The sequence below is a fragment of the Mus caroli genome, chromosome 9, assembly GCF_900094665.2.
Source record: "Mus caroli chromosome 9, CAROLI_EIJ_v1.1, whole genome shotgun sequence".
Classification (NCBI taxonomy): domain Eukaryota; kingdom Metazoa; phylum Chordata; class Mammalia; order Rodentia; family Muridae; genus Mus; species Mus caroli.
Genome location: NC_034578.1, coordinates 20,837,462 through 20,849,365, shown reverse-complemented (window position 1 = coordinate 20,849,365; position 11,904 = coordinate 20,837,462).

Sequence of the window (11,904 nt, the reverse complement as noted above, 5' to 3'; positions counted from 1 at the left end):
AGCACCTCTTACTCTGGCTTCAGCTGGACCAAAGGGTAAAGATAATTGAGCTGCTAAGAGTATTTCACCTGCACACCCTTAAAATAATCCAGGCTTCTTGGGAGAGGAAAGTGCAAGTTTTATTTAAGTTGCTCTTGGAGGGAAAGTGGTGTTTAATCATGTCATCTTTCTCCAATTTTGTACAGAGGCCATTACATCAACTCTTGGCTCTGATCAGGGTACCAAACATTGGGAAATTAGGCAAAGGTGATGTGGGCTTTTAATTCATATATATATTAAATGTTTAATTGGCTCCAAGGTGAAATAGACATTAAGGAACACCAGGTCTGAAATTGCCAGCTCACAAACAGAGGTAGACAGGTAAAGAGGACGCCATCTTTGAGGTGCTTATGGTATGCTGCTCCTTAGACAGCTGAAAATACAGCTGCAGACCTGCCGAAAAGCAGGCTGGAGGCTGCATACAACTGGCTCCAATACCCATGATTTTAAGATAGGAACCTCTGAAGTCATCAAGGAAACAAGCAAAGGCTGCTACCAGGAACATAGATTTCATAGCATCTGTGAATGTGTTGTGCATATGTGTTTGTGTATTGTATTGGGTTCTTTAAAGTTCTTGTGACTTTAAAAGACAGATAATCCAAGCTTGGATTATCTGTCTTTTAAATATTAAATTTATAGCCATAGAATTGCTGTAATTATTAAATATTAAATTCACAATAATTTAAAATTTAAAGCAATAGAAAGAATGTTCTGTCAGAAAGAAGTGGAAAAAGAATCTGAAGGCTGTATTTTGTAGAGACAGGGAGGAGATGTCCACTCCAGAAACAGGAGGCTTGGCAATTTCCAATGCTGCTGTGATGTCTGATAAGGAGTAAGATCGAAAAATAGATGGTTGGGAACCTTTAAGACAGTCAGTCCATCTGGCTAGAAATAGTACAATTCAGATGCCTAAGAACTGAGAACCCAGTGGGCACTGTAGGTTAGGGCATGAAGTGCTGACCATGCTCATAAAAAATATAATCAGTTTATAGGAGAACGTGACATGTTGTGGGCTCCAGGGTACCAGTACACGCTTGCTTACTTCACAGGAAAGACACAAGACGTGAACAAACCGTGGAGATGGTGACAGGAGAGCGGCCATGGAATAGTCCTTAGAAGAAGAGAGCTGTGCTGGCTGAGGGTACAGGGGCTTTGCAGGAGAGTTGCCTGGACTACGACAAGCCAAAGAGGGGTCATGATGGCACCCTGGCACATCGCAATAACGAGCGCAGCCAAGAAAGACGAACGGCACTGGCCTCTTCACTTGCCAGGAATGGAGGCTGACACCTGTGTGTTTGAAACTGCCGAGGGCAGAAGTGAAGCAGTGGGCCTTGGCATTGACTTTCCTGGTCATTAGTCTGGGTCTGGGAAGAGTGTAGCACTAGTGCAGCGAGCTGTGAAAGGCTTGGTGAAGTCCCCGAGTCACTCTGATTGGGCAGCACGACCCTCAGTCCCCTTTCCACTGCCTAGCTTCGAAGGGCCAGAACAGAATGTCTGGAATGCTGATGTGTCCCCCACACCAGTTCCCCGTGCCCCTTTTCCTGATGTGATTAGCCAGGACCTGTGCCTTTAAGGAGTGCCCCCTTCTGCCGCCCTTCCCCCTTCAATTACAGCACTAATTTCAGTAATGGAGCATTAATAGAGTAATGGGTGAGTGAGGCTGGCCCGAAGGAACTGTGGAGCTCAGCACAAATTGAGTAAATAAACCATATATTAGATTTCTAAACAATACTTTTAGTCCAGTCTCCAGGGAAAGAGAGTCGTCAAGACTGACTTAAGTCGTCCCTGCAAAGTGTATGTAAAAGAAGTCTCTCTTCGGGGCTGGGTGGTTTGCGGAAGCAGAAAATATTTCTCTCTCTTTCACAGTCATCCTCTCCGGGGATGCGGGACTGTAAAGCAGCCGCTGCCCCCATGGGCTCCCTTTCTCATTATTTCCCCATTTCTCTTAACTTTGACAGGCGTGTTTAAGGTGGAAATCTCCAAGGTGTGTCCCTTCTGGAGACCGGAGAAGGGTGGGCATGCAGACATGTCCTAGGGAACACTAGCTAAGGCAGCTTGTGGGGATCCATGGAAACCAGGCAAAGGCAGGAGCCAGGAAGGGGAGGAAGTTGGGGGGGGAGACAAGGGGAAATTATTAGAAGATGGGGTTATAATGGGATAGTGACCCCCGCCCCCACTGTTTAACAGGGTTCCCTTGAAAAGTCCTTCCATTCCAGCCTGGACTACATAGTGAATTCCTGTTCAGCCTAAGCTAAAGTGAGACCCTGTCTCAAAAAACCCAAACCAACTGACTCCTGTCTCTGCTGTGTTAAAGAACACTATTCAGATCAAAGGTGTGGGTGTCAGGGGTGGGAGGACATGCTCTAGGCATTATTACTCAGTAGCTTTAAAACCCTAGGTAAATAATCCAGTTTCCTGATGCCTCAGCTTTCCTGTCTGTGAAATGGGAAGAGGTCTTTCTGCCTGATCCCCAAGGACTACTGTGAGCAATAACGTAGACTGTGTTCTAGTTGATGGAAGTCCTCGCTGAGATGATCACTGCAGCTTAATTAGATTTAGGATCATCTTGGAAACACACCTCTAGCTGTGTCTGTATGAATATTGGTAGAAATGTTGAACTGAGGAAGGAAGCCTCACTCTGAATGTGGGTGGTACCACTGAAGGATTGAGATCTCTGACTAAGTAGGAAAGAGAAAGCAAGCTGATCACCTGAATTTTCTTTCTCTCTGCTTCCTGAGCATGGCTATGGTGTGAATGGCTGCTGTTCTTTCCTGATTCTGTGCATTCTGTACCACGATAGACCATACTTCAGACTGAGAACAAACAAACATTTCTTTCCGTTACACCTCTTCTATTGGGATTTTTTTAAACGAATGAGAAAAGTATGCAGTGTGGCTGTAGACACATACTTTGTGTTTCTGTAGCACCCAGCCCTAGCTGTGGAGGGGAAGGAGAGGTTGTGAGGGTTGGAAGGTGGCAGCAAGTCCTTGAAATTCTAGTCTAGGGTCATGTCTTTGGTATAATTCTATTTCTGTGAAGAGACACCATGACAAAGGCAACTTATAGAAGAAAGCATTTAATTGGGGGCTTGCTTAGAGTTTCAGAGAGTCAGTCCATGACCATCATAGTAGAGAACATGGTGTAGGCAGGTCAGCATGGTGCTGGAGCAATTTTTGAGAGCTTACATTTATCTGTAAGGAGCAGGTAGAGGAATACAAGGAAAGAGATAGAGACAGACAGACAGACAGAGAGAGACAGGAATAAAAGGAGAGGGACCTGGCATGGGCTTTTGAAATCTCAAAGTTCACCCCCAGGAACAGGCCTCTTCCAACAAGGCCCCATCTCTAATACTTCCTAAGCAAGTGCCTCAACGGGGGTCCAAACCTTTAAATATGACTGTACAGGGTTGCTTCTCATGCAGAGCACCACAGATCATCAGATGTCAGCGTAGGCTTCATCTTCATATCCAAGGTAATAATACCCCTGAAACGCTAAGACAGCATGTCAGTGTAGTGGCTAAAATCAGTCTTGGTTTGTTTGCTGTCCTGGTCCAAGCCCTGAACGTGTACTGAGGGCCCCGACTTGAAGTACATAAGAATTCGCTTTCTCTCACAAAGGGGCTCCTGTGTGAAGAAGGGCTTACTGACTGAGTTGTGCCCAGTGATGATGGGGAGTCTTTAGTTAATACTAAGGAACTGGTCACTGTTTCTACGCTGCTAAGACTTCTGCAGGTCGATTCTCAGCCTTACTTGTTAAGAGCTTGAGTTCTGACTTCCAAGTTGGTTTATGACCTTGACTTTCTAGCTGCTGGCTCTGTGACGACTGTGTATGAATTCCCTCTTACCCCTGAGAAGCAGTTTCTTGCAAACAATGTGTGAGGTGCTTTGCCTTTTTAAAATGTAATACTTTTATTAATTCTTTGAGAAGTCCATGTAATGTATTCTGATTATATTTACCACCCTACCACATCTTCCCATAGACCCTCTCAGATCTAACTTCCCACCTCCCACCTGCTCCCAACTTCCTATCCTCTTTATTGTTATTGTTATTATTATTATTATTATCATCCAAGTCATGATGCTCGCACACTCACGGATGTGGGGGCATCTACTGGAGCATGGTCCACATGCCAGGGGCTACACTCTTAAAGAAACTATCCTTCTCCTAGGAGCCATCAACTGTCAATGTCTGCGCCTTAGGAACGATGGCTTGTGAGCCTATCCCTGAGCTATGCTACAGTGCTCGTCTTGTGGTGGTAGCCTCAGCTACTATAAGCTCGTGTGTGTAACAGTCTCGTCATGTCCAGAAACCATGGTTTTGCTTTGTTCCACCCCCACCTCTGGCTTCTACAATCTTTGCACTCCCTACCCATCTGTGATGGTTATGTCTGTGGTTGAATTCCATTTACACTTATTCTCGGCATTTAACCAGGGTGAGTTTCTGCGTTAACTGTTGTCCACCACAGAGAAGCTGCTCTGATAGAGTCTGAGAATTGCTGCACTAATTAATACAAAGACACAAAGTTTGGGGCAGGTTGATTCTATGTCTGTTTGGCAGTGTCATGGTAGTGGGTTCAAACCTGGGATCTGTGATCTCCTCAGCTTTGAGCTCTTAGCTATATTTATAATATAAGATGTGTATACTTATAGTATAAGAAACAAGGACATATTTCTTCCTGTAGAGAAGCCTTAATTTGACCAGAAAACAGTTGGTTAATTCCTTAACATTTAGATGACTATTACACCCATGGGCATATATTGCCATACCAGTCATTCATATAAACTGCAATTTACATAGAAGGACAAACTTTAAACACACACACACACACACCAAAAACTGAATTGAGTCCAATGAAGACATAACAGGACGTAATATTCAGTCTCTAGGTCTGGCTTGGGCTCCTCTCTCTCACCCATGGTTCCTTGCCACTGGCGATTATAGAGTCTAGTTTCTGGAGAAGACATGTGCTGGTTAGCTGGCCATTACTTTAACAAATACATGGAGTGACTAACCATAAGTTACAGTTGTACTAGCAGTGCTTACTGGCTCCATTGTTTTTATTCCTGGTGAGGTAGTACACCATGTTTTAGAAGTAAAAGATAGGAAGAGAAGAGAACAGAGTACCACAGTACTTTTCAAGGGTGATCCATCAGTGATCTAAAGAGATTCCTACTGGGCCTCATTGCTTAAAGACTCTACAAGATTGTAGCCAAATCTTTACCCCACCAGCCTTTAGGAGATCCAGACTGTAGAATATAAACCATTTTCCTCATATTGGCTAGCTTAGGTGGGTCCCTAACAGGCTAACCTGTGCTACATAGTGAGTCCCAGACCAGATACTCTGTATCTCAGATCCTTAGACCAAACCTAATCATGGCCTGGAAGACACTTAGCGTGTCCATGTCCTTAGCCCATGTGCTAATTTTGTCCTGAGCAAGCAATGCAACCTTGGAGATTCTTCTCAAGCCATGTAATATATGAAATAGAAAACTTCGGAATAAGTTATAAGCAAAATGTATTATGCAGCAAAATTGGAATTTTGATGTTACTCTCAATTTTGCCTCTTAGAATGAAAATATCAAGTTTATACAAACTGGAAATAACATGTCCTATATGTAATCATGAACAGCATTGTTTTTGATGATGTCTATAAATTATTTCAGAAATTTTTGGAGCAGACACATGAAGCACTATTTATTACATTCTAATCCCATATTGTCTGTCTATTTAGGAGACAGAAGTACCCCGGGATGATTTGAATATGGCTGTCCAGCACTTTGGGGGTACTGTTTGATAATGCCTGGCCTAGACAGTGTCTGAAGTGTCAACAGGAACATGCAACCAGTTCCATGGACTAAAACCCAGATTACCTGTTGGGAGGCCTGCTGTTCAGGGGACTGTGGTACAACTGGTGTTGAATAAAAGTGGTAAGCTGGAGGATAAGACTGTCACAGCTGCCAGCTTTCAGCTGAGAACCCTAGAGCATTCCATGGTGTTCTATCCAAGGCTTGAATATCTCACTCACTCATGTCTCCTGCCTGTAGCCCTGGTTCCATCTGGTGGCTCCATTCCTGCTCCTGCCTAGACCTTCAGAATTGGATGCTAGCTGTGTGGTTTCCACTTGACTGTGGTCATTGAGTCTTCAGATATGTTCTTCAATGTGCTTGCCAGGTGAGTCTTCTGAGGACTTCTGAGGGCACCTGGCAGAGATCAACTGGCAATCCTGTTCATAGAGCTGTTGCCTGCCTGCCGTTGATTTCTGTAGCTTCCAGAAAACACTACATTGTTATAAGGTTGGCAGAGAAAACCATGAGTGTAGAAAAGCTCCAGGCTTTGGAGGGGTCAGAATGGATGCTCTCAAACTTGGGGAACATGTGTCCCAGCATCCTTTCCCTGCAATATCAGTAACTGGGACACAGTCAGCCAAGGTTCCTTTTGGGTGCCATGGGTTTTATCGTATTCTTAAGGGACTGTGAAAACTCTGTGTTAACTCCTATATGGTTTCATTTTTGTTTCCATAATGAAATAATTGAGAGAAGATACTTTATAAAGGAAAAAAATTGTTTTGGTTCCTGATTCTGGAAGGGAAAGATTTAGAGGATGAATCTGGTGATGACTTCGCTACTGTAGAGTCCTGAGAGGAAGAAGGACATTGCACAGCCGGGGACAGGAAACACACACGTGTATATCTGCCTTTCTGAAAACTCTCCCTCATTTTATACAGACAGCAGGATTCAGTCCTGGGGCTCCAGCATCATTATTTTGCTCCACCCTGATCACCTCTCAAAGCTCCCCACTTTTAAATACTGTGGTAGAAATCACTTTCTGAGTTTTAAAAAAATTTTAAAAAAATTTTTTTTGTATATGTATGTGCCTTACTGTATGTGTGTGTACCGCATTCATGTAGTGCCCATATATGTCAGAATTGGGTATCTGAGTCCCTGGAACTGGAGATACAGATAGTTGTGAGGCTCCATGCATATGCTGAGAACTGAACCAGGGTCCTTTGCAAGAGCAGTAAGTGCTTGTAACCCCTGGCACAACTTTCCAGGTCACACTTTCCATCTTAATAGCTCATGATTGCCATCCAATTTCAGCACATGAAACCTTGGGCAAGGCATTCAAACTGTATATAGACCAAAGCAACTATAGACTGATAGAAAGTAGAGATTAAATGTCTATGCTCTGGACTTGTATGACCCAGGTTCAAATCCTGGATCAGTCGCTTATTCACCTTGTGGTCTTGAGTAGACCATGTCAGCTCTCTGAACTTTTATTTTGCCATTGAAGGACAGAAAGTACTAAACCCTGCCTTACCTGGCTTTCCTGTTTGTTAAATGAGATCAAACAATCTTAGTTCCTGACATACGGGAAAGATTCAGGAAATGTTTCTCTGCTAGATCAGTGTAAGAAATAAATCATGATCTATTTTTAGCATGAAGTACATTTAGAGTTCAGAGAATCACAGATAAGCAGGGGCACCAGGCCCCTGTCTTTCTTAGCTGGCAGCTACTTGTCTAGGTACTGTCAGTTCAGCCTAGGGTTGAAAAGTTACAGTCAAGTCTCCTACATGCCTGAGCTCACTATCAGAAAACGAGGGAGTCCCGAGCCCTAGAGTACACATTAGGTAATCCTTTTTACATCTCGAACTAGGTAGAATGGAGAATCCCAGGAAGGGAGAACACTGGACATTAGGAAGGTTCTACCTCCCTGAAGAGCCCGGGAAGCCAGGAGATAAGGTTAGGGATACTAAAACCACTCTTTCCTGCCAGGTCAGCACACCAGCCTTCTTTTTGTCTTTTCTTCACATTAATGTTCAACTTTATTTGGGAAGTAAACTGTCCCACTTTTGATACCCTGAGTCTCCAATGCTCTTTCTTTGAAGTGAGGATCGTTGGTTCTCACAGAATTAGCAGGTAGACTCCTTGAGTTTTAAATAATCACTGAAGAAACATTGGCAACCAACTCATCCATGTTTGCTACACAGGCCTGATGGGCATAACAGGCTTAAACGATTATTTAGCTTAATTTAAATTTGTTAGGGCTTCCCAGAGGCATTAATTAGTGTCTTGGCTAGCCACAGGGTCCAACCTTAGACCTTCTACCTGGTACTAAATGCCGAGAACTCTGCCTAAGTAGTCAAGTGCTGTCATAGCAGATGTGTCATCATGAAGCTGTATTGTACCCTGATTGATATTGCCCTTTTAGATTTGTATTATCAATCATAGAAAATGGTCACAATAAGCCCCATCCATGGTCCAGCAAACATACAGACACACAGATAAAACAAAACTACTGTGGAAGCTATGGTAAGGTCATAGTGGGAATGGAGCTTCACAAAGAGACAACATACTCCTTTGTATATTCTGTAGTCTTTGAAGCCAGTACCTCTTTTCTTTAATGCCCTTTTGATGTTTCATAGGATTCTAACAAGGACAGTTAAATAACTAAGTCCCTTAGGCACTGACACTTTAAAACATCTCTGGTTGGCTATGTACTGGTGGGCATCAACCAACTCTTCAACACTTGCTACAACGTTCCTCAGACTCATGTAGGGATCTCAGCCCCATGTGAGGCACCAGATGCAGCTTCTGATCACCATGGATGTTCCCAGGGGTTGATCTCAGTCATCCCATGTCTAATAATTTACATTTAATAAATTATTAGACTCATGTCTTCAGTGGAAGAGGCTATTGCTTTCCTATCAGTCCATGATAGACAGCGATTGGTAGTCTTGTGACTCTATGTTCCCTGGCATCATTGCCCCATTCTTTAGGATTAATTCAAGACCTGTCTCACTTGAGAGCCAAGTGTCCTGTGAAATCCTCATTTATAACTTCCTGCTAAGTTTGTTGAGTTGCCAGGACTTCTGTCTCTCTCTCTCTCTCTCTCTCTCTCTCTCTCTCTCTCTCTCTCTCTCATCTACTAGCTGAATGAAGGCTGTGGGAAGAGGGTAGAGATGGTTGAGTGGTTGAGGAAGGATGGGAATTAGTTGTTTTTATCTTCAAAGAGTTAAGCCAGGATAAGAAGGGAGCGAATCAGCCAAGTTGCATATCAGCTTGGCATTAGACCATGCAAGGGTGTTGTGGTACCTTTGGAATGAGACATTTCTATTTGATATGGGCATCAGAGCAAGCAGCCAAGCCAGTAAAAATCACTTGGCTACCATATTTTCAACTTATAAATGCTGGTCCCTGGGCTTGTGAGTTTTAACATTATTTTATTTAAGTCTCCCTGTTGCCTTACTTGGACTTCTGGCATAAAAACGATTAGCATTTATACACTATAGAGGATGTCACTAAGGCCAGAGAGCTCAACCTCGACCTGAAGGCTTGAAGGTGCAACTTCTCCCTGCCCTAAGTGTTGGAGTCGCAAGTGTGATGCTTGTTTGTTGAGGCCTTTCCTGCAGTGGATACTGGGCCATGCATCAGTGCCAAGGACTAACGAAGGACCCCAACAAATAGCAACATAAGGAGATATGAGCTGAAGTTTCTACTCCAGAGAGAAAAGCTTGGAACTGCATTTCAAAGTACACGACTTTGAAACTTTAGAACTCTTTCTTTTTCCTAGCCACCTATTATTCCATTCCATTTCTTGCTTGGCCATGGTGTGTTTGTATCCTCATCATTCTTTATGCAGATAGGGCTCCATTCTGTATTGTTACACTTTGGTTCCTGCCATGCCTGCTTGTCACACTGTCATTAACTATCCCTCTTTCAGACCCTGTGCTGGCTCTTGAGGGTAAAGGTCATGGTTCCATCCATTAAGATGATCCAGGCTGGGACCACATCCAACACACTACAGTGATTAAGAGCCAAGCCTCATCCAGAGCAACTTCCAGCTCTGCCAAGCAGCTTAATCATTTGGAGTCTTGGGGCTTCCCTCTTCTGTATACAACCTGATTAACTGGGAATAGCAAAACTGTGTGAGACATTTCATGCAAAAGCCCACCTAACTCCTCCCGTGTTGAAGCTAAATATCGGTTGCTAAAATGTTCTGCCGTCTGGGGTTTCCCTTCTATTCTTAATAGCCAGTAGTTTTCCTCATTTAGTATAACTAGCCCTTGAATCTGTTTTTACGTTGATTCCAGACAAAATGACCTTAATTTAAAACTGATTACAGGTTATGAGTTTGTAATAGGGGCTGGAAAGATGGCTGAGTGTTTAAGACCACTGCTCTTGAGGACTGGAGCTACGTTCACAGCATCTGCACTGGGTGGGTCATAACCACCTGTAAGTCCAGATTCGGGGTATCTAAGAGCCTCTTCTGGACTCTGGGGGTAGCTGCACTCCCAATACCTATCAGGCATACCTATCTCCAGTAAATTTACAGTTTTCAGGCAGGGAAGATATCTCAGTTAGAAAAGTGTTTGCTGTGCAAGCAGGAGGCTTGAGTTCAAGACCCAGAATCTATGTCCAAAGCCAAGTTTCATGTCAGCCATCTGTGACCCCAGTACCAGGGAGGCAGGGACAGAAGGAATCCCAGGGCTTGCTGACCAGCCACCCACGTCAAATCCACAAGCCCCAGTTCATTCTGTCTGAAAAACCAAGATGGATATCTGAAGAATGACACTCAGAATTGACCTCTGACCTCTAGAAGCACACATACCAGCACATACATGTGTTCTCACATACATGACCATGCACTTGCACAGGCAACCCTCATGTCCACACAGCAAACATACGTGCAGTTTTCTTCAGTATTGGTGGCATATTACATAATCAATAGTCCTTCATTATTCCTTTGGCTTCTCCACATCATATAACAAAATGGCTGTTGCTACATGTTCTCTCTACTGTGGGCTTAGATGTTTGGCTTAGAAGGAAACACATACATGTGGATAATCCTGCTTTCAACCTGGTTTCCTCTGCTGCCCCCACAAGCTGGGCTGCCTCTTGCCCCTGGCCACCTTTCCATGCCCAGTGTTTTCGCTCTTCTTTCATGTCTCCATGTTTTACTCCCATTCTGGAACTCTAGTTCATGGCTGGGTTTTTTTTTTTCTCTTCCCTGACTAAAGGAAGTACTTTTCATGCACTTTCTTAAGTTCTGATTCTTCAATAAACCTAATTTCCAGGGTTTTTAAAAGTACTTCTCATAGGTATAGCTTTCAATAATGCAATACAATTCTTATACAATAATGTTGAAAGTAAATATTAAAACTTTCCCACACTGCATATGTAACAGAAGTTATTTATGCTAAATAACTTGTCCTTTTATAGAATGAAAAGACATGCCACACAGGAGAAAATGTTCACAAAACACATTTCTAATATGGAACTTAACTGAAAAACTAACAACTCTTATATGTCAATAGTAAGGAAACAGATATGGTAGCTTAAGATGGGACAGATTTGAATTAACATTTTGCCCAAGGAGATACTAGCAATGAAATTATGCCCAGCATCATCAGCCATTAAGAAAATGCAATTGAGAACTACAATGAGATATCAATTCATAGGATTGACGAATGAAATTGATAAAGATAGTGGAGACCACGCATTGCTGGTGGGAGTGGTGAATGGGTAAACTATGCACAAAAAGCATTTGCCAGTTTCTTTAAAATATGGTTGATACTTACTATCTTCTAAACAGATAGCTACACAAGATACATGAAAACATGTCAACACAAATATTTATATATTAATGTGCTTGAAATACCATGGTAGGCTAAAGCTAAAATACTCTAAGCATCCATCGTATGATTCAGTCATCTAAAGGAATAAGTGCATGCTAACACATGTTACAACATGAAAGAAGGTTCAGAACTACCTTGCTAAGGAAAATTATACCAAGTGACTAAAAAAAGGTAAACCCATAGACCCAAAAAGCAGGTCAGCAGTTGCAAGGAGGTGAAGTAAGATGAGG